Source organism: Poecilia reticulata, chromosome 1 (assembly GCF_904066995.2).
Source record: "Poecilia reticulata chromosome 1, P_reticulata-male-v2, whole genome shotgun sequence".
Lineage (NCBI taxonomy): Eukaryota > Metazoa > Chordata > Actinopteri > Cyprinodontiformes > Poeciliidae > Poecilia > Poecilia reticulata.
In genome coordinates, this window is record NC_088830.1 from 5,324,106 (window position 1) to 5,348,600 (window position 24,495).

General features: G+C 38.6%; 1 protein-coding gene and 1 long non-coding RNA gene across 2 annotated transcripts in view; one reads left to right on the top strand and one right to left on the bottom strand.

The window, feature by feature from the left end:
• The window catches only part of LOC103457085 (protein ELFN1-like), a 133,232-nt gene that overhangs the window by 89,078 nt on the left and 19,659 nt on the right, over positions 1 to 24,495 (bottom strand). The gene's annotated exons all lie outside the window — the stretch shown is intronic.
• The window catches only part of LOC108166462 (uncharacterized), a 35,750-nt gene continuing 15,554 nt past the window's right edge, over positions 4,300 to 24,495 (top strand). The window contains exon 1 of the long non-coding RNA XR_001776822.2: positions 4,300 to 10,414. This is a non-coding gene — a long non-coding RNA (uncharacterized LOC108166462). The remainder of the gene's footprint in view (positions 10,415 to 24,495) is intronic.

Sequence of the window (24,495 nt, forward strand, 5' to 3'; positions counted from 1 at the left end):
CATGAGAAGAAAAACACTTTGCTTTCACTCAGACAACATGCACATCTGCTGCTCAAACCTTCAGCCTTTTAAGAACGGCATATGGACAAGCTCGCAGTCTCGCTGAGAACTCCCCCAGCAGCATCATTTAGGTCTGCTGATGCAAGGCATAAGGGACAAGTGGTGCACAACATGAGGAGTGGATGCCTGTTGCCTTTCAGCCTGTGGCAATACATTAAATATGTAAAGTCATTTGGCCCAACATCACTCTAGGGTGCCAATACTGGAACAAGCAGAGAGACGGCTGTAATAATTCTTCCCTTCCACAGTAGTAAAGCTGACTGCAAGATGATTTAGACGTTACTGCGGCTGCCCATACTACACTGAAGTGAGTTAGAAATAAGGATACTATTAAAGCTGCAAGCAGCATCCACCGGCCTGCGCAACACACCAGCAGTTAACCGCTAGGTGGCGCATTTGGCGAACGTATCAAATCGTATCGTATGAGTCCAGCAGCAAGTTTTAAACGGCAGTATTATGTAAATTCAACTTTTTGAGCTTTGCATCCATGTTATAATGTTATTCCCTCATCAAAAACATACATGGAGTCTTGCCTTCATTCCATCATGCATGATTTGAGAAGTCCTTTAATCTCCCATGGCAACCATCAAAATCAAAAGCAACGTTATAAAAAGCAAAATGCTTTGGATAACTTTTGATCTACAGTGCCGTGAGGCCATGCTGAAGGATTTTTGAAGTCTGTAGGTCAAAAACTGTAGGAGGACTTTGTACACGTACGTGTTTAACGAAGACAAAATGGCGGCTTTGATCCAACATGGTGGACTTCCTGTGAGGTATGGACCGTGGTTTCAAGAGACATTTTTAATTACATATGTATTCCAAATGTAGGGCAAGGCATGTCTTGGGGTTGATTTAAAAAAAAGTTTCTAGGGGACACTGTGGAGAAATTAGGCCACACCCATCAAAAATAATTTGATTGAATTCTTTTTTTGGGGGGTTTTGAGATCAATCATTTTACAATTTGGTGCAGATCGGATAATATATGTAGAATTGAGAGCCAAGCATATGGAAACGACATGAGGCTGAACTTTGCCACACCGTCCAGCTAAATGCCTCTGGGCCTAATCTTCTAAAGGTCTAAGCTACTTTCATAAATATGATCCTCAGTCCACAGTGTTTAGTCTCAAGCAATTTGTCAAAACAAACATGAATATGCATAATCTAAATACACACACGGTTGAATCTACTGTTATCATCCTAGGAGAAGAAAATCCCTACCAACGGCATCTGAGGAAATGAGTTGGGTCACCTGGGCACAACACGAGGGATTTTTTTATTAAACAAACATAATATGAAAATCTTCAGTAGCAGTTGAGTGACCTAAATCTTTTCCCTACTATTTTTTTTTCCTGAGCCTTAAAGGAGATTTCAAAAAGCCACTGTCAGACTCAGCTGTAGCTGAGAGGTTTGTGGGTAAAGTGTGACATCCATTTTTGATTCAGTTCAAGCAGGTTGGAGACGGAAAAAGAGGGAAAATGATCAAATCAGGGGGGGGAAAAATATTTGATTTAAAGCTGCAGTAGGTAACTTTTACAAAAATAAGTTTTTTCCACAATTTTGTGACAGTAAAATATGAAATTGATAAAATGTGGAAAAAAAGCTCCTCTGCCTCTTTCCAGTGTTAAAATGCACCACTGCCTGTCAAAAACGACCAATCAGAGCCAGGAGGAGGGTCTTAGCGCTGTCATTCAATATAAAGGAAAATAATTTATGCGCTGTTATTGATGTCTGTGCTAACTAGCCTTAGCATTCGTGGCAGAATGTGGTGAACCAGCTGTAGCTTAGCAATAAGCAAGCGGAGGTGAGAACGAGAGTGATTGACAGCGCTAAGCCCCTCCTCCTGGCTCTGCTTGGTTGTTTCTGACTGAGCGATGTATTTTTGCGGGTAGTACTGGGAGAAAGCAGAGATTTTTTTTTATTTTTTCACCAATCTGTCTTATATGATACTCCCACAAAATTATGATAATTTTAACAAATATGTAAAAAAAAAAAAGAAAAAAAACTTACATACTGCAGCTTTGAGGAAAGGGGAAAAAGTGAATAAAAGATAGAGAGTAACATCTAAAAACTAGGGGCATTCTGGTCAATGCTGCCCCAAAATATGGCTGTACTGTATTTCACCAACAACAGATCTCATAAGGTTTGATCTCATGACAAACCTTACTGGAAGCACTCTGCCCCCTGTCTCACCCAGCTTATCACACAGTCACACTGGTGTTGACTCACACTTGACACATATACACAACACAAGGACATCCATCAGGCTGACAATGAGTGAGGTGGCTGCGAGCTGGCCGGGTGATAGGTGGGGGTGACAGATGCTGCTGTCATAACGGGCGACAGAATGATATCAAACTTCCTCGTTATCAAATCCACCGACCTCCCATATCCGTTTTATCACACTTCACTTTCTTTCCCACAATGCCGGTGACCGTCACCATGTCACATGAAGAATATTATATCTCCATCTTATGTATTTGGTTTTAGTTGCTAAAACTGAAATTCTGTAGTAACTTGTGTGGGGATTGAGGATCCAAAATCATCAATCCATTACACTGAGTCTATATGTAAATAAAAAACAGAGATGTGCTGATTGTGTTCACACTTATTACCATCTTATTACTGAAGCTTCTCATCCCTAATTGGCACACAGAGCAGAGGAATCAGAGAATTTGGTCGAGACAGATGGATTCAATTTAAACAGTGACGACAGGCAAAATAAAAAATATAAAAAGGAGAGACAGGGGAACATGAAAGATGACATATTCATCAGCTCCACTAATTTGACATAATAGAGCAATGAAATATAATTATACAGACAAAAGACCAACAGATAGTTGATGTCCTTTCCTGAACTTTTTGATATATGGAGTTGTATCTCTAGGCTGTAGGCTCCATTTCTGACTCCTAAACCTAAAAGGTCACGTTTCAGCTTCAGAAACGCTTTATACTCTATATAACTGTTCTGTTTGGCATACATTTTTGTTTTCTAATGTGTTTTCTGTGTCTGGAGTATATAAAGCACTGAAAGGTCTGGACGTTAGGAAAACGGCTGGTGCAGATGAGCATGACTCCCTGGTTTTGTAAAGCTAGCTGCAAAGACATTATCTTAGAAGTTTGAGTACAAATAAAAATTTTCAATGTCAGGAAACCTTCTTTTGCACTTCTGACTTTGAACTGAAGTAAAGATTTATAGGCCAATTTATAAATTATGTATTTTGACAAAAAATTTTTTTGAAAAATTGGTTTGTAATCAATTTAAATGAAATCATATATTAACTGATTTCTAGTCTGATTTTAGAAAAAGGCCTCACACTGTCACAGCCACTTTGAAAGTTGTTAATGATTTTATTAATGCTTTTGAGTCCAAACAATGTTGTGTTGCTCTACTTATTGAACCTTCTAACCCTTTTGACACAGACGCTGATTAAGACTTTGTTTTATATAGGAATATGGTTTGCTGATTATTTTCAAGTAGATCTCAGTGTGAGGAGCTTTCTGGTGCGGTCTCACCGCATATTATGCTATTAATCACTGCTCTCCTTATCTTGCGCAGGTCTTTTTAGTTTTCACAACTAGCTCTTAGCTAGTTCCCACATGCCATCTCAGCTCTTACGTTCGGGAGTTTGTCACCATCTTGACAGAACGGAAGCAGCTTTCCACTTCACTGGTCTCGTGTAAGAGAACTGACATATTCACATACCGTTGGATTCAAGGGTGTAAAAACGAAGCCGAAGTTTTTGTTGCATCCCTTAAAGGTTAGCAAACTTAGCTACAAAACATTGAGCATTGAGTGCTGCTAGCTACCTAGCTAGCATCCAAAGGAAGCACGAGTCGTCCAATACGGCTCTGATCGCTCCATTAGCAGCAAGGACATTTTCAAATGTTTCTAGAAAAAACCCAAAGCTAACACTGTCAGTCAGTCAATAAATGTACATTGTAGGCAGACCTGCAGATTTCTATGATGGATCCATTTTCACAGTAAACTTTAACTTGAGCAACTTTTACTTGTAGTTGAGTAAGATTTGACCGTGAGAATCAGTCCTAGAGTTGAGTACTTTGTCCATTATTTGTCATAGCACTTCATATTCTCCTGTATGTCAACAATTGTGCTGTTTTTTTTACATTACTCTTAATACCTAATTGCACTTTACATGTAAAATTACAGTTTTGTTTGAAGTGATTTCAGTTTTCAGACCTTTTGGCTGAGTCACCCCTGTAGAAGAGACCTTTCTCTCAACGGATTTTTATCAGGTCAACAAAAAAGGTTAATAAGGTAAAATAACATAAAAAATCTATGCTAATAAGCAACAATGTTCACCATACGGTCCTCTTCAGGAAAAAGAAAAATCATTGTATTTTCAGTCTCATTTTGTCCTTCAAACATGAAATGTTGCCTTCAAACGCCCCGCTGCAGCCACGATGCCACTGTGGTGTCAGCTGTGTGGAAGCAAGCTGATAAAAATCAACTGCAAAAAAAATACCAAAAAAAAAACCACAAAGCTGTGTACTGGGTCCTACTTTAGTAATTGATTAAAGCTTGAATTTGATAAAAGGAATTTTTCATGGCCTTGCAGCGAGTGAGGAACGGGAGAGAGAGAGCTGCAGATCAATGCTGGAGCCTTAACAAAATGACGCCAGCGTTTTTCGTCACGAAGCAGCCCGCAGATTGCTGTCGAGATACTCGGACCAACCCGATAAGATGCGACACGCGGGCCCCCAAATGTCCAGAAATCCAGCTGTAAATTCCTGCTCAACATTTAGGAATCTCTTTTTTTTTAAGGCTCAAGGCCGCCTGTAGGTATTATTACTTCCTCTTCCGCTGAAGAGGTGGTTTGACTACCATCAGTTGTTGCTTTAAACCCTCCCTCTCTGTTCTATATCTCCAGCTAAGCTGCCATTTCCACATTGCCGAAGGACCTGTGTCACAGATGCAAGGAGCATGTAAATTTGGGGAGGTTTTAATAAGAGCCTTAATCTCATTTCATCCTATCACATAGGCAGAAAAATAGTTAGAAGCCAGAGATTAAGAGACCTGCAGGCTGATAGTCACATCAAAGGCTGATCACTCTTACATCTTTTCCCCCTTCTCTTTCTCTTTTCCACTCTCTTGTTCTTCCCGGCTCGCTGCGACTCTCGCTGCCTTCCCCTCTATGAATGCGTGGGTGCAGCTGGTTCCTATGGTAATGCCAGTCTGTCTACGCTCGACCCCGATGTCACCTCTTTCACAATATCTGCACTTCATTAATTATGAACACATATGGACACAGACGGGGGGCGTTGTCTTTATTTATCAGAGCTGAACGTTCTCCTATTTGATCTGTGGTAAAGGGCGCAGAATGCGAGTAAATTTATTTATTTATTTATTTTTTTGAAGATTGCGATTTCAGATTACCCGTCCAGGCTTGTGACTACGTTGGGAGAGCTCTTCCGCACTCCAACGTCTTGGCACTGCAGTGAGGCTGATAAGAGAAATATTCTTAGATGATAATTAAAGCAGGTATTTATGATCTGCACATCAGGGTTACAGATAATTAGCGATGATGTGGCAAACTGTTTATCCCTCTGGGGGTCTCTTGTCTCTGCCCTGTGGAGACAGAGCAGTGGCCTCATTTACAGAGTCTGATTCCAACGCAGACGTTTCGCCTGACTGTTGATCGCTTTGATTCCACAACCAAGTAAGAGACAACACGGGGGGCCTGGTCTACGAAGACTCCAAATAAGGAGCACTAAACTGCATGAAAAAACCCCAAAAAACATTAAGTGAACTAGTTGTGTGGTAATGCATGTTCTGCTTGTGATCCAACACCAAGTGAACACTGGGCCGGTATCACCAATAATACTGATCCTTTTTATTAAAGTTTGATACATATACACGTTGCATGATATTAACATCCAGAATTTTTGCACTGTGCACAACTCTGGAGAGCAGAAAGACGATTCTTTTGCTTGCCATCTATAACCGCGCCGCTGCTGTAGAACAATTCTGCTAGCAAAATGAAAGCTGGAGGTATTATTGATTTAGCGCAGGTAAAATATCGCAGACAAATTGTTGAAGAACAACACAAAACCATTCTGTTTGCTTTTTCGTATTTTTTCCCCGCTCTCTCTGTGCCGGCTACGCTACACACATACCTGTTGCCATAACAACTGACAGACAACAGCTCCGCATCAGGATTCGATACCAATACCAAGATTTACTGAATTGCATTGCATCGTGTTGAGGCTTTGCATTAGCATATGCTCTTCCCAGTACTTTGCTCTTTCTGATGGTCAAATGCAGCTTTGGAGAACATGGAGAGACCACTGCACTGAACTCTTCCTGAGTTCAAACATCAGTATTGTTGTTTCTAAATGAATACAAACTTGTTTTCTTTGCATTATTTGAGGTCTGAAAGCACTGCATCTTTTTTGTTATTTTGACCATTTCTCATTTTCTGTGCAAATAAATTCAACATTTTTGCGTGGAGTTTCTGAGACGTGTCAGTAGTTCATAGAATAAAAGAAAAATGTTCATTTTACTCAAACATTTACTTAGAAAGAATAAAATCAGAGAAATTGATCATTCTGCAGTGGTCTCTTCATTTACCTACATGTATCTATTGAAATAGCTTCGATGTTGAGTTGGAGGATGAAATTTTTTGCACACTGGACACAGGAAGTAGAAGCGCCGGTCCAGTCAAAGTTTTGAAATCAGGGAACATTTCTTCAACTGAAGTTATGAGTAGAGAGAAAAAAGAAAAGAGAGTTAAAAACATAATCAGAGACCAAACTCAGCCACAGCACTCTGTGTTCTCACTTCTGCCTCCCGGCAGATATTACAGAAGTGTAAAAGCGAGGACTAGCAGACTGAAAAACAGTTTTTGCCCCAAGGCTACCAGGATTTTTAAAGTCAGCGTGATTTAAGCTTTTTGTGTAGTTTTTAATGCATGTGACGAAAGTGTTTTTTTAAAATTATTATTATTTTATTATTCTTAATTTATGTGGCATTTTAAATGGTACTGAAAGGAGCTCTTGAAGTACAAACTTCATATCCCAGTTTTTTCCGAAGCGAATGATAACAGTTATTTCTATTTCAAGGACACGTTGTGACAGGAAGAACACCGGACGACATGAGGATGAGAACGAAATGAGGCGATTTTTGACACGCAACTGCGACAATGAGAACACATTTCGACATGTAAAGGCCTTTAGGTGTTGTGACCTTTGAACAATACTGCCTGTTAAAAAATGTAAACCATAAAAGCTGTTGGAACACATTCATATGCAGACAGAATTAAATGAATTAAAAGCCAAACAATTTCAGCCTGAATGAGGGGGGGGGGACAACAACTTAACTGATTAGCAGAATAATTTTATCTGAATGAAATGTTTTGTTGTAGTAAAACAGTTTTCTCTAAAAAGAAGTCTGAGTCTGTGTTTATTTATAGTTGGAGTCTCAAGTCCCTTAAGTAATCAGAATGGCTGAGTGATTTATTGGATCCGGTTAACATCATTATTCACCAGAGCACCCATGGTTCAGCCATACACTCGGATATTAATGCAAATTTCATTTCCAAGATTCTCCAGGCATAGAGCATTTGATCTGAGCAGAAAACATGTCCAAACAAACAGCAGCTGCTTCTGGTCGACTTTTAATCCGGCATGAGATAATGGGCTGTTACGCGAGTAGCGCTTGAGCATGGGGAGACGCATTTATTAAAAAAAATAAATAAATGAAAAAGCTAATATTTTACTGCCTAACAATGCCAGCTTTCAGAGTTCTTGGTGAGAATAAAAGGGCAAAAGCAAAAAACAAACACCAAAAGTTCAATGGAAAAAGTCAAAATTCAAGCAAGCGGAGCAGCTTCTGCTGTTCTGTTTACAGTTAGATTGAAATTCAACCACCAGATCAACAGAGAAAACATACTGTACATGTAGTCAATAGTTTTAGGGAGTTTTGAAGCAAGAAAATATTTAATGCTTTATGCGGCTTTCACAAATTACTCCAAAATCTGAACGTGAACCACCATCTGCTTTCTATAAACAAATTAGTCCTTGGTCTTTAACTTTACCTCATTTGACAGAGAAAATACAATGTACAAAGCCATCCAAGCTCTTATTTTATTAGTCAATGGGTATGTTTTTTTGTTGTTGTTTTTTTTCATTTTTAATATGTGAATCAGATGTGATGTTGATAGGATCCGCTCAGAGGATACAATTTTCAATAAATTCACTAGAATATGACGTCTGTCTGCTACAGGAAGAACAGCAGAAAACATTACAGGCTGTGACTTTACAAAACCTTCCCTCAAAACAATTCCAAGAATATTAATTTAGCTGGTTAAAGGTCGGGTTCCAGTCAGTGTTATTCTCAAAGTAAATACATTGTGAAAAAAACAACTTCTTTTTAACTGGATGTTTACTAGGAACCAGACAGCAGACGTTCAGTTTCTCTCTGGTTGCCACTGATTCTCCACGAGTCACAAAATCATTTCTCTCTGCTGTTCGTTATTCCTTTGTAAGTCTCTGTCCTGCCAAGTGGTTGGGCTTTGTGGTTTTTTGTTGTTTTTTTAGTCTAACTAGTAATAACTCCTGTCTCTAATGTCTTTACTCAGCTGTGGGAAAATGTTTAGGTTTCAGACAATCTACATGTCTGATGCGAGTTGGTGGAAAGAACAGAAAGGGTCACAAATTGGGCCCCTTGTTGTGTGCAGCAGTAAAATACCGGAGGTGGAGAGAAATGTCACATCCTACCTAAAAGGCTCTAAATTAACAGCCACCAGGGATTCAAACGCCTTCAAACTCAACATTTTGAGTTAGTATTTTTGTAATGTGTTTATTTTGCTTTGTGATGCAGAGACCAAATGATCTAAAACAAACTCATGTCATTTTGTACTCTGAGAATTTTTCAAAATAAGTAAAATATTTTATGCTTTTTCATTGATATGTTTCCTGAACTGTACTTTGTTCATTGTTTTATATTTTTAATCAAAGTGTGTAGCTCTCAAATCCTGCCTGAGCACGTCTTACCAGCTCCCAACTGCTGAGATGGTTTGTAAAACACACATCTCTTTTTCTCATCCCTGCTTTTAGACTTTTCCTTTCCTAAACGTGCTTTAGAGTTATCTTTGAGAAATGTTTAATATTCAACCTCTTGTTCCAGCCTAATTGTGAATTCTCTGCAGATCTAACTTTCTGTGTCATTGTTTTCATTGTCTTTATATTAATTGATCATGTAATTTACATAAAATTCATTTTTGTGTTTGGGACAGTTCAGTCAAAGGGCCACAAGCTAGCTTCTTGTTCTCATTTTATCTGCCGATGCACACCAACTGACTACAAATATCAAGGAGCTTTGATGAGGAAAAAATGAGTTAATATTGAATTTTAATCAACGTTAAAGGTGCCATATGTGACTTTCATAATTTTTTTTTTGTTAAACCTGTCAGCATGTTGTCACAGTTTATTATGAGGCAGATAATCTGTGAAAAGATCGATCTCCAACAACTCCTCCCTGAGCTGCTCTTCCCATATAAAGAAATGCATCGCTCCAGACTAAAAACAACCAATCAGAGCCAGGGGGAGGGTCTTAGCACTGTCAATCAACTTTCTGTATTTGCTACAAAATGTGGTAATAGGAGAGAAACAATTTAGTTACAGGAATAGTGTTTATCTGCTGTCATTGGTTGCTAAGTTAACTAATCTTTGCTGAAGGGGAGAAGGTGTATTGCTGTGCAGGAAAAGAGTGTGATTGACAGCTTTAAGACCCGCCTCCTGGCTCTGATTGGTTGTTTCTAGTTAGCACTGGGAGAAAACAGAGGAACTTGATTTTTTTTTTTCCTTTTTCTCCACAGATTCTCATTCTCATACCATATTGTCACGACACAGTGACACTCTCAACAAAATATGCAAAATATTTTTTTGTTTGCTAAAGTTACATACTGCAGCTTTGGGAGAAAAAAAAAATCATGGTTAGAGTGAATAAACTCTTAACACGTACACATGAGCACGTGCACACATCCAAATTCACATGCAAGGCCCCATTTTGTGCTCATGCGGGCCTCCCAGAGGACCTCATTACTATGATTGGCTTCAGGACCTTCTGCTGATCCAGACACTCCTCCTCGTATGAATTTGCATCTTAAGTAACTAGAGCCCCCACAAATGCGGCGGACGCCCCGCGTTTGTCGCGCCCGGACATCTCGTTCAGCGTCGCGACACGGTGGGAGCTAATGGAGGGAGAAGAGACGAGAACAGTGAGGAGAGCAGGGAGAAGAAAGGAGGAACGGGGCACGCATGGTCAGAGAGGGCATACGTGAGCTAAATAGCTGACTCGGCAACTGTAAGCCAGAGAGAGGGAGGCAAAGGAAGGGTGAGTCACGCTGCTGTGTGATGAGGTACAGTGTAAGGACAGTGGATTTTTCCTGTTTCTTCCTGAGGGGCTGGGGAGGGACGTGCTCTCTGTGGCTGGACGTTGACTGAGCTGTACGATTTAGCCTGTGCAGCGTTTTAACTGCATTTTCTTTTAAGACTGAGCAATCCACTCAGTGGCACAGTTTTTAGCCAAATGCATAACAGTAATCTTATTACATGGGCAGAGCAGCCTAGAACCCACTGAGTTTTCCATGAAATCGAGCTTCGTTCTGAAGGGATCTGCTCCCATTAAGGGTTGGTCGCGCAAGTCCGGTCTCACATAATGTTTAATCTTCTGAAGTACTTATAACTGTGCTATTTCTGTGCAATTTTTCACATGAAATATTCAGTTATCAAAGAACGTTTTAAACAAACACAGCTAGGGAATGGTATTTTATTTGTTAGTCATTTTGACATGCTTGTTAGTAAAAGAAACATGACTAACATCATGATGGAGTTGGTGCACACAGTTAGTCTTTGTTTCATAAGTCTTGTCTTAATTGTCATACCAGCTTGTGACAATTTAATTATTTTTTTAGATAGATTCATATACACATGGGCTTACATAGCACATTCCCACTCACAAAGGACACACTGAGTCCAGGAGGAAACTGGAATGGAACCCACAACCTTCCGATTGACAGACGACACCTCTACCCACTGAGCCACAGTCACCTACTATAAACACTGAATGAATACACTCTATTTTATTAGGTGCACATGTTTAACTGTTTAACCGTGTCAGTCAGTCACATGGCTGAATGTATGTCTCTTGACTTGCTAAAGCCCAAACTGAGTATCAAAGCAAGAGAGAAATTTACAGGACAATTAACATGGTAGCTGCACCAATTGGGATAGTCTGAGCAAAGCTGTAGAACCCTCTCTTTGGTTTGTAGAGAATGTTTCAAAACAGAGAAACTATCAAGTTAGTGGGATTGGTTTGGACAAAAGTGCCTTGTTGATGTTTGAACAAAACTAGCCTGGCCATCGACTTCCTACGTAATTCAACTCGATTTTAATCTTTCTCCCATTGACTTGGATTCCTCCAGTAGAAATTATGGGTACCACTTTATTTGAAGGGGGGTGAATAAGACTGACATGACACTGTCATAAACACCTTTAAAGAAAATGAATAAGCCTTTATGAATATTTATGACTGTTGTCAGAAACTGTCATTCGGTAAATAATGAAACTTTTAATACAAAGTTGACATTATTCAAAATGTCTTTGTTATGACAACTTGACATTAACCAAAAAATCATTACTGATATAAATTTGTTATAAAAGTATTACTGATTGCACTTTAAAAATTAGGTAACTTTATGTTATTAAAGATAAAGTTTAAACAGTAATGATTTCTTGGTTAATGCCAAGTTGTCATAAAGACATTTTGAATAATTGTCATGAGCTGGTAGGTTGTGGTGAGGAAGTGGACGCAGCTTGACCCAGGATGTAGTGAAAATAATAGTTTAATGATGATACTCCAACAACAAGGAACAGCGGGAAACGGTACGAGGAAAACTGGCAGCCACGGAGACAGACGACATCAATAGACAAGGACCCGACGAAGAACACAGACAACAGGTGAAACTAAATACACACGGGGCAATCACGGGAACGAGACACACCTGGGAGACAATCAACGGGGAAAGACGCAGAGACAGGACTAACAGGGAACAGGATCACACAGAAACTCAAAAATAAACACATAGAAACACGGATCACGACAATAATGTCAACTTTGTATTAAAAGTGTCAGAATTTACCGAATGACGCTTTATGTCAACAATCATAAATATTCATAAAGGCTTATTCATGTTCATGACAGATGTTATGTCATGTTTATGAAAGTGTCATGACAGTCTTATTCACCCCCCTTCAAATAAAGTGTTACCAAATTATGAATACATGGGGAAATTGTAGTCGACCATTCTACAGAACAGCTATGGATTCAACACATTTGAAAGACCCAAGTTTTTATGAGCTGTGATAATATAAGAATTACATATTGTCCAAACAAAAAAAAACTAAAATGAAAGAAACCATCATCCGCCTGCTTGCTGTCATCTTCTGCAGTGTTTACTCCAGGAGCAACATCTGGTGGTTGATCATGTGACTTGTGTGATAAGAAAATAAGTGTTTGCATTTCAAATTTTGCGAAACACATCTATTTGGATACGGCTGAAACATCACCTCATCCTAGCACAAAAACCTTCTATCAAAAAAATCTGTTTTAATTTGGCATGTTTCTTTTAAGTAAATTAATTTTTTTGTAATTTCAATCTGAACAACTGTACGGTTAATGGAAAAGCAGCTATTGAAACAGCACTGCTTACCTTGAGTATCATTGCTGGCCAAGGTCATCCCTCTATGATCACAGAGTATTGATCTTGTGATGGCCACTTCCAGCAGGATAAAGCATCATCTCCCAAACTTCATATCATAGCAATCTTTTTTCATGGAATAGAACAATGAGTTCAGACCTTTCCAGTGGCTGACCTCCACAGTCAGCAGATCTCAATTTGAAAAAGCCGATTTTGAAATGTGGTTGAACAGGAGACTCAAATGGCCAACAGCTTTGTGGATGAGTTGCAACACGGACCAACATTTCTGAGGAATGTGTTTGACACTTTGTGAAAATCTCTGCCTTGAAGAATTATGATATTTCTGAAAACAAAAAGGTCTTACCCTGTACTAGCAAAGTGTACCTAATATTCACATTTTGTCTCTGTTTGCTCATCTCTTTTCTCCTCCCGATAAGCAGAAATAAAGACAGAAATTTCATCTAAAAGCCTGAAAGATGCCTACGTTCAAATCTTCAGCTGAACAAACAACTTTCTTAAGATCCGTTTGGTTTTTGAGCAACTATTTTGCACAACCTGCTCATCCAGAATCCTTTGGGAAATGCTTCTTTTCAAAAGCTTTTGCAACAATGGATGTGTCTGAAAACGTCTTGTGTTGACACCTAGAAGTTCCTTGTACCCGTCTGCAAGTTGCTCCTGTCACTCATCGGAAACCCTTTGTGTTCCAAGGGTAACTTAGGTCATAATTCTTTTTCTCCTCCGTGGAATAATAATGTCTTTTATTTCCCTGTGTTTTCTAGTGTTTGATGTGCACCTCCAATTTTTGTCTTGGTGTAAGTCCCGAGATCTTTACCCTGAATCCTGTTTTCTGATGTTTTATTTTGCACTTTCACTCTTAAACAACATTGAACATCTTCCCTTTTTATCTTTTTTGATGCACTCGAAGCCTCCAGTTGCAAAAGCAATAAAGCAACCTCACAGCACGGGGGAACCACAATCCTGTTTTCCATGTACTTTTCATTAAGTCATATTGAAATAAATACTCTCCTTTGATTTCAACTGTCCTCTGAAATTCATTCCAAAAAGACTTATGCCTCTTGCATTGCTTGTGATTGAGCTGTAGTGAACAATTTTGGGACTGGGACACAGCTTCTGATTGTTCCAGGTCAGCTTGAAGCGGTCTTGATATGTTGCATATTATTTTTTTCACAAACTGTTCCAGATTTATTTTGCTGGGTTTTCACAAAACCAGGTGGCCCTCACCTGAAACTCCAATATCATATTTTAATCCTTCTGAAGACAATCATAACAACTCATCACACTGGACACTGGAAATATGTCCATGACTTGAAATATGGAATGATGACATTTCTTAGAGGAGAACGTTATCCTTCTTCAACTTTCGAACAGAAACATTTTTACTCTTATGTGCTCTAAAGGGGACTCGTTATGCAAAATAGACTTTTTGCATGTTTATTGGCTCCTGTTTGAGTCTCAACTGCTTCTAAAAACAACCTGTGCACTTTAAAAAAAATATCCAGCCATTTTTTTGGCAGTTAATTTTTTTTGGTATCTGAAAAGGTCAAGTTTCAAAAACCTCCCTAATGTTGAATTACATCTGATGGGCACTGGCCTGTCGCCTAGCAACCCAAGCGGATGTTTGGTCAGCTGGTTTGTATGAGCTGTACAATGGCTGCTGGAAAATACAAGTGTTATCTTGTTGACTTATCATCCAGAAACCACTTGCTTCCATTTTGTTGGTTGTGCAGGAGGCTTAACTTCTACTTTTCAAAGCTGTACTGGCAGACTTTTAGAAAGAACAGGAGTTTTTTCAAGAAATCAAATTATGTAGTGAAATTTTTTTTTAAGTCATATTTGATATATGTAGCATTTGTATGACAACCAAAGATAACATTGTTACTTGATTGTGCTATAAAATGATACTACGTGGCTGGAAAACATAGTACTGCACCTTTAAGGCTGGATGTTGTGTTGGTTGACACGACTACAATATTGCTTGGACATCGAGGACAGTGCCTCTGTTTTGGCAGACCTGTGTGGTGGTCCGTCTTTCTACAAAGGGGAACTGCAGAGTGTGTTCCAACTACAAAGAGATCACACTCCTAAGCCTCCATGATAAGGTCTATTTAGGGGTTCTGTAGATTTGGAGAAGGCATTCGATTGCCTCGCTCAGAAAATCCTGTGTGGGGTTCCTCTGGGAGGACGGGTACCAGGCCTTTTGATACGGGCTGCTGTATAAGCTCAGTTTAGTTGTTGGGTAAAGTCCACAGTTTGCAATGGCATTCACACCTCCACAAATGAAGTAGCTGATTTGAGGAAACAAGCTCTGATCTATTTAAAGGAGGGAAAAGAGCTCTCTGAAAGCCACCAAAGTCTACAGGAATTATGATACAAGTCCATTTTGTTGAAGGAAGGTTTTTTTTTTAAGTTTTTGTGGCCTTTATTTACAATAAACAGATAGGAAAAGAAGATAGAGAGAGCGAGACATATAACAAAGGTCCAAAGCCCAGGAATGAAACCCTGAGGTTTGCTCTGATGAATAATCACCTCTGTGTATGGGGCTATGACTCCACACCATGTGCTGCCAAACAGATAACAGATTTTTAACCAATGGTATTATTGTCCTCATTTTGTCACAAATTGCTCTGCAGATTTTTAGACAAACATACAAAAAAAATGCATGTCAGTTTTTCCATATTTTATGTCTAAGAAAACCACAGTGAAAATAATAAACAGTTTCCCATGTTGGTTTGTGTCTGTCCCAACATGTTCAATGTGACCTGATGTTTTTAACAATAGCTCTTGACGAAATGTAATATTTGTTGTTGGTTCAAACTGTTGACTTTAAGATGTTTTTTTTAACCTTTTCATGATGTAAAGCACTTTGATCTGCTGTGTTTCTGAAATCTGTTGATTGAAAAGTTTATGTTGTAGCTTCTAGTTATAAAAAAAAATGTGATTTCCAAGCAGTATTAATACTTTTTCAAGGCATTGTTTTTATATGGTTTTTGATGCTGGGGACTCAGAACAGCTCAGATCTTGCAAAAAATACTCAACTTTCAGACTGAATTGGTGTGACAGAGAGGCACATTTCATTTTTAACACAGCATTTTTTTTCAATGTGGCAAGTTCACAGACGTAGATACTGAACATTCACAGCTTGAAACTCGTGTGTGTGTGTGTGTGTGGGGGCGTGGGGGTGTGTGTGTGTGCGTGTGTACATTTTGAATTTCGCACATTCGAATGTGTCCCTGACTTGAGAGTGTTCTTGGTGATGCACCAAGATGCTTAGCGTTCTGTAACGCACCCCAACACTCGCATCTCGCTGCTCTCTTTCGTCCTTTCTGACTCCAACTGCCTGGTGATTCAGGCTGGGTTCTAACGGACGTATCAGGAATTTAATGCAATTTGTAGGGGAAGAAGTCAGAGAGGGATGAATGATATATTGACTTCCTTATAAGAGCAAGGCTGGGGTGGTAATCTCATTTCGGGATGCTGTGATGAGATTCTAGCCTGTTTTCCCTCGGAGATGATGTGACTTTGGTCTTGACAACATCATGATCAACTGGTGCTGCTGCTGCTGGTGTGTGTGTGTGTGTGCACTAATTTATGTAGCATATTAAGGACCTTCTCTAAATATCTAAAGACCCAGGGGCCTTATGGGGACAACGAATCAAGTAGCACAGTTCAGTCGTTTTCTAAACCAATATTCATCTCAAAATATAACTTGATTGAAAGAAATAAACCTTCTGCGTTAAAGCGATTTCCATCTAAAAGTCCCATTTACATTATTGTGCACTGATGAGCATGCATATGCTGAACCAGTCCTAATATGGTGGACCCCGTTTTAAGACTAAGCTTCGGGTTAGAGATGAATGCAGTCAATAAAATGAATGGAAGACAAAACAGAGTCATAAAATGGGTGGAAATACAATTTTGTGTGTTGTGCATGCTCCCTGCTTTATGATAAAATACTTTGATTTGATCTGGAATCTAAGCTAAAAACAGCATCTCTCTATTTTTATGTACGTAGATAAAATCTGCTGCTATCTGAATTAACTCTTTACTCTCTGAAGCTCCTCTAGAAATAATCTGCAGATTACTGCTGCTTATTTTTAGACGATCACAAAGGCTATGTTTAGAATAAAAAAGATGTGTTCATGAATGTAGTCAATCTCAGCATCTCAGATGCAGCTGAATGCAGAATTTGTAAAGGAGAAGTGAATGATGAAAGTCAATGACTTGAAGCAATCTGCTGGGTTTCATTAGGAAACGTTCTTTTAACCAGTCTGAAAAATGAACTGAACTCGACTACATTGTTTGATGCATTGTTGAATTATTGGGCTGATAAAAGTAGTCAATATTAGTTAGTGTTACCAAAATTATTGTGGCCCTCTATATTTCAATGACAGTTGAAACAATAAATTAACAACAACATATATCACGATAAACACATAACCAATATCAATAAATACACCATCTGATACAATGTTCAATATTCAATAGAATATTCACTGAACTCCGATCCAGACCCACACAGCATTCTGGGAAATGTAGGCATTTGAAAGATTTAAACTGCTCATTTTCTCAGGGCGAGCTAAACACTGTTAGTGACATCAGCTAACTCAGCCTCTCTTTGGTTACCTAGCAACAACCTGTTGAGTAAATTGCACAGCAGCAGTTTCAGGTTTCTCCTCATAATTGCTTAAAAATAAAAAACAACAATTGTGTCCTTCTGCCATAATTTGCTGGAATTTTAGCTAATTATTCCTGACAGAACTGGTGGAACTGAGTCGGGTCTAAAGGTCAGCTTGCACGCGCACAACCATTCAGTTCAAAACACACCTTTTCTACAGCACTGAGTTTGTGATGCCCCCTCAAAAACATTCAGCTTGTTGTCCTCTCCTTTGTGACATTGTTAACATTGTGATTAAGATATCAGAAAATCACAAAACCATGACATTATTATCAGGACCTCCATTTTTTTAACGCATCTCAAAGGCAACACAACTTTGGAGATTTGCACTGCTGCCCATTTTCTCACCTGTCATATAACGCCTTCAACGAAAAAAAACAGATTTCAGTGGATTTTCACCAAATGCAGTTTTTTTATGAAGGTACAATAGTCTTGCAAAGGAAGCATAAATTACTTGAAATTATAATATTTTATTATCATTATTATTTTCAAATTCATCTTATGCTGCCAGTGTCTTCAAATCTGAATGACTTGGCCTTAAGTATATGTAAGCATTTCAGCTGAAATACAGAGAAAGAAAAATGTATTTTCATTATCTTGGTATTTAGTACATAGATATAAATTTAGTAAAAACTGAGCTAAAAAAAGTTAAAGTTTAGTCTGATTTGATGTCAAAGAGAGGACAAAGATGAAAATATCTCGTTTTAAATGTATAACCACAGAATGAAGGTCAAAAATGTGAAGTGTGTAGGAATTGTCAAGAAATTGCCCAAAATATTTGTACTACTAAAAACAAATATTTATTCACGCCGTAAAAGCACATCATGTTTCCTTTTCCTTTTTTCCTTCCATGTAACATGCACTGAAGCTAAATTAATTTAGCTTTGCTTTTATTTTTGCTCTGCTCTGTCAGTTTTACATTCAAGCATCCTTTTTCACTAAGCCTGTGAAAACAGCAGCCTATATAGCCAGTCACCAAGCAACCGGTAATTGTGTGCATAACTGGTATTTTTAGATGTGTATGTGTGACAAAGTTGTTTGAATTATGTCTCTGGTTTAGTTTCGGTGCACACTGTTTTTTTTCCCCCTGTCCTCTCCGAATTCTTTATGTTATACTTGATTGACCTGTATTGATACTATACTTGGTCCTTATCTGTGCTTAATTTGATCCAGTGTGGAGGAGAGCTGGGGATAATATCACATGGCGCTGGGTTAAGGCAAGGCACACCCAGGGCATGTCCCGAGTCCATTCCAGGACTAACATGGAGATGGATACAGTATACTCACTCTCACTCACAGATACAGCTACTTTAGAAAAACCAATTACCACCCATCAGGACATAAAACCGCCCCAGTCAGCAGCAGACTCTTGCTGTGAGGTGATGTTGCTAATAGCTATGCCACCACATTGCCTACTGCTTCTGTGTGTGTTTGTGTGTTCGTGTTTCATACAACATAATTTAATTCTGAGTTTAAATTGTTATAATTTAAGTTGGCAAAGCTAAATCCCATAACACAGGTTTGTCATGATAACACATTTTGCTGGATGATAAATTGTCCCAGACGTTATCGCGATAGGCAATAATATTGTTGCTTTTGAGACCATTTTCAAGTAATATAATGGTAATGGGGATGATAATGCAAGAACACATTCTCAAATATCAATAAACCTTAAATTCTAATGAACATTTGACACTGGAAGCGGAAGACATTTTAAATATCCAAAATAAACAAACAAAACAACGTAGAAAATAAATACAATGCATCATAAAGTCTCTGTTAACAAATTTGTTCTTCAAAAAAGGGCTAGTTGAGACCAAAACACCAGACTGGAGACTTTTAACATCCAGTTTTTGTTAGAAAGAGAGAAAAGAGAAAAACGATAAAGCAAGCAAATAGAAATTATTGAGCTCATTTTAATTCATCGTGCGATTAACTGATTTATTGCTCATTGCAACAGACCTACTACAACATTTTAAGCAAAAGCATAATATGTGTTTGATTCAGAGTCTCATCACAAAACCTTTTAATGGGAGGTTATTTGAGCAAGTGCAGGTGAATATGAGAAAATGAGACGTCACATGGTGCAAATGTACTATGAGTAAATACAATAAGCAGTTTTCCAAATGTTTTCTTCATTTCTTAAGGGATAATTCGCTAACCAAACATAAGTGATTGTCTGAACACAGCTGTGGTTGATTAGCTAATGTGGACATTAGCTGCTCTATTAATGACCTTTTTATTTTAATTGAACTAAACGCACTGAATTCCACAGCATGACTACTTGTTAAGGTTGTCAAAGTCAAGTTAGCATAACCAACCTACTTCCCTCTCTATATTATTTTGATAAAAACTTTTTCCTGACCTTGTTTTATAGTTGTAGAGTTGTGGTATTGACAATTAGCAGCAAAGCACTGCATCCCTTTTTCTTTTGAACAACACGCATACATTTAATATTAATATGTTATGTTGACAACTTGATAGCTAAAACCAGTGGAATTGCAGGTTTTTGCCCTCCAGCTACTCCTGAAGGGCGGGATCTGCCTGACACGTTACAACTTCTTTATATCACTGTTGTCTATTTAAACGTTCTATGCTGTTTTTTAATCTTTTCTCAGTCTAAGTAGTGCTTTTCTTTATTTTCAGACCAAAAGCATTGAAATAAGGGTCACTCTAAACTGCCTCTGGCTGTCAGTATTTTTAATGGTTCATGTTCAGGATGACGGATTACTGGAACATCAACGACTCATCAGGGCTTTCCTAGCTCACATTGATTTCATTGTACTGTTAATAGAAGCAAAATGGGATATATTTAATTGATCTTTATAGAATCAACCAGATTGATTTGGACCAGTTTGCCTTGTAAAATGACCATCCCAATCTCTATAAATAAACTGAAATGAAGTGTGCCGGTCCCTTTGTTGACCCCTTGACGATGATTGCCATCTTGCCCAGATTTACAGCACTTCTTACTCAGTGACTGCCAGGACAGCCTACATCTCCCACCCACCCCCCTGCCCACAGGTCTGAGCAACGACGGAAACTGGCTGAGTGAGAAAGGAGGTCTGCTGATGAGATTTTGTGATATGAATGAAAGCCTGCAGCTGAGATTGTTTTGTCAACTTCTGTTTAAGGTCAAGAAAGATCGTTCACGCCTAATATAATGTCAGATTGATTTAATGACTCGCGGCTTGACATTTTTAGCTTGTCACCTCTTTTACAGCATAATCCTATTATACTGATTTGGACTTAAAATAGATTAATATCTTCCAACAATTTCATCCAACCCGAGACGGAAAGACAATTCTGCCATTGTGTCCTAGTTAAAGTCCTCCTTAGTATCTTCTTCTGCAGAAAAGCCATTTTGAAATGTAATTTTGGTAACATTTTCCCGTTTCCCTGCTTCACAGGGTGCAGCTCTGCCTGTTCAAGCTCTATAACGACAGAAACAGTTCAGAGCAGTTGACAGCGCCGCTTGTTTGTCGTTACCCATGATTCTGCAGGTTGTCATGGTAATGTAAGTCTGTGGGAGACCTAGGGGGGATAGAGAAATAAGGATGGGAGCTCATCTAACACGGTGCAAGTGTGATACGTTTAGAGACTGTTGGTCTCATCTTTGCCTTTCTTTGAAGCTTTTTATCTGCCCTTACTTTCAGAGGATATGGTTTGATATGTGAAATGTGGAAAAACAGCTTGGTGTGATTCTTTTTTTTTCTTTCTAAATGAGACAAATCCAGTCTGATGTTGGTATCCCAATACAGGAGCGGCAGGCCGCCAGGGCCTGTAAGGACTTCCCTGCAGGTCTAAACAATATCAGAATTCCACCTAATTTATAATATTTGTTCAATTAAATGTTATTAATTGACTTCCAATAATCTTGTCTTGTTTTTTGTAATGTTTCTCTTGGATGCCCTGCTTCCCATACATGCCTGTGTGGATTTTTGGTGTTTTGTTCAGTCAGGTTTCAGTATGTATGTGTTGCCAGGGGCAGCCTAATCTGCACAGGGCCTTCAGAATCCATAGAGCAGGCCTTTATTAATTAATCAATAGAGCAGTGGGACAGTTTTCAAATTCCACTCACAGATCATGCTAGAAGGCCTACAATGTTTTGTCAGAAGTTTCCTGCCCACTGATTGGATGGTTAGAACCACCGTTTCAGCAATAAGTTTAGCTAGCTAAGCACGTTCCCAGCAACCTGTGCTGCTTACATGTGAGTTTATGAGTTTCTAGGCCCACAATGGCTGACAGAAAAGGAGAAATTCACTTGGTCTCCAGAATGATTAAAAGTCAGTTTTCAAGACGGACTTTTTCCGAAGATCTGGACATCATAAAGCGAGGCCGGTCTCAGCCGTAGTGTCTGGAAAAGTGTTTCAATTATGAGCAGTAGCACTGGCTTACCGCCTCTGAGTAGCATTGTAAATTATATTCCTGGGAATGTCCACTATTTGTTTTAAAATAAATCAATTTCAACATGCTTTAAAAAAAAAAACCTCATTCTAGTGCCAAAACGTTTTATCAAAAACTTGAATCTTTTTCAAAATTGGCATTTTTCCATTAAACAAATTTATTTCCGAAATTTCAAATTGTGAAATTATACGGTCAATAGAAAAAAATCCTGTGAGATGACAGAAGTGCAAACATGTGGATATTAAGCATCATTTTGTATTGTGAATCTTGACTACTGAAAATATATAACTTTCATATAGCAGAAAGTATCTGCTATACTTTAATATAGCAGAAATTAAGACCAAGCCTGTGTGTAAACTAAAACTTGGAAAGCTTGCAGACATTATGTTTGCTGTTTTAACTCGTGTACTCAAGTTGTAAAATGCATTGATTGCATCATTGTTGTTACTTTGGTTATCACCACTAGGGAGTAGAAGTCTGCTGCTGAGGGACGGATGGTGCGTCATCACATTTGTCGTTCATCTAAATAAAGATGCATTAAGAAACGAAAAGGATATTTTTGACTACGTCCCATTCTTTCTTCAAGTTCAGCAATGTTGATGCTGCCATTACTTAGCAATCATCCATCCATGCATTGGCCATACTCGCTTTTCAGTGTAGAGGTGCTGTGGGGGGCCTGGTGCCTATTTCCAGCAGCCATTAGATGAGAAGCAGCATACACCCTGTACCCTGGAAAGGTCACCAGTTCATCACGACGCAACACGGATGCCGACTTCAGCTTTCAGGACGTCTGTGCCTGAGTCATATGGTTACCATAGAGATGGTATTTTAGAATAGCTTCAGTGATATGCTAATTCCCTTTAGCACAACTCGCACACAACAATTGTCTTTTCTGGCGTCCAGTCACATCATGCTTTGAAGTAACTGACTTCCAAATACAGACATGTCAGAGTTAGGCAAAGGGAGCAGGTGAGCTGCTGGGCAGTGCTATGACAGCAGCTGTGTTTCCATTACAAATGTCTGCAAAACCTTGTGAATATTCTGCTAATGTTTGAAAAATTGGAGTGTTTCCATTCAAAAAGAAATGCTAATAAAAGCACACACAAACATGCTGCTTCATGGTCCTCCAACTACCTCTTTTCTTCTTCTTTTTGGTCTGTGCCAGCGGCAACATCGGGAAAAAAATATATATATAATTGGCAAATAAACCAATTTTGATAAGGCCCAAAAAAATCAGCTCATCCTAGCGCTAAAACGTATTGAAAAACGAATTTTAAAAATTAAACAAATTTATTTTCGATCTATCAAATTGTGCAATTATGGTCAACGGAAACTCAGCTACTGAACAAGTGGGCGAGCAATGGTGCGTGGGGCACTGACTAACTGCATCTAGTAGCTGGAATAAATGAAATAATTATTTACTTTGGGCTGATAGGAACATTGTCTACCATGTTGTTTTTAGGTGTGGTTTGATTCATCTAAAGTTCAGGGTTCAAGGACGACTCCATGACAAAGGCTAAGCTCACAGCCTTATTCTGAAATGGAACAAAAGCTTAAAACATATAAAAATATATATTTCTAACTAGAAACGCTAGTTTTCACACTTTCCAACTCATACCTGTTGAGACTCATTGCAGGGTAATATAAATATAGCAGGTAGCTGATCAGGAAGCAGGATAATTCTTTTGAAACTTTGAAACATGTTTTCTCACTAATCTTGTGCCAAAATTCAAATGGCCAATTCTTTTTAATTTATTTCTTATTTCTATGTTTGATATTATTAGAAAGCTCAGGCTCCAATCTTTCAGAATCTGTAAAAAAAAACAAACTCAAATGCCCCCAGGAAAACTTGCTCCTGATTTTTTTTTTTTGGGCCAGTCACATATAACAACTTCTCTATCAATCAAGCATAACACTTTAAATTAATTCTCTGATCAAATTACTAATTAGTTTGAGCAACACACTCAGACAGACTGAAATGTGAAAAGTCTTTTAGACAACATGTCACATCACAAAGTGATGCTGGAGAAACCGAAGTGACAGTAGCAAAATAAGAAAAATGGTAGCCTGAATCAAAACAACCATTATAAAATCATATACACCTTACATCGCTTCCGCCCACACATTTAACACCCAGCGTACGCACTTCCAACACCGCAGGCGTTCAGCAGCTGTCACATGTGAACGCTGCAGTCATGTTTCCGTCTGAGCATTCGGATGCGAGCAAACACACTCGATTCTTCACACAGTTTCAGATTCTTCACGCCGTTCGCTTCAATGTCTGGAGGTCGCCTACACAAACTCTGGGAAATTACAGGATTACATACTAGAAAAGGAGGTTTCATTTATACTGACAGAGCTTCTGAAAAACAGACATGCTTTCCTACTTTATTGCAGGACTAAAAAACTGAGAAAGCCAGTGCCTGACCATGGCTTGCTTCCTCACTTGTCAAACTTTGAGTTGAACTACTATCACTCTGTCACATAGTCACACTTCATATGTTCTCTAATGCATTAAACTGATCTGTTAGCATTAAAAAGCATATCTTTTTAAGTTTGTTTTCATTTTGATCATGAAGCCATTTGATGGCATATTCCATAAATATGGACAAG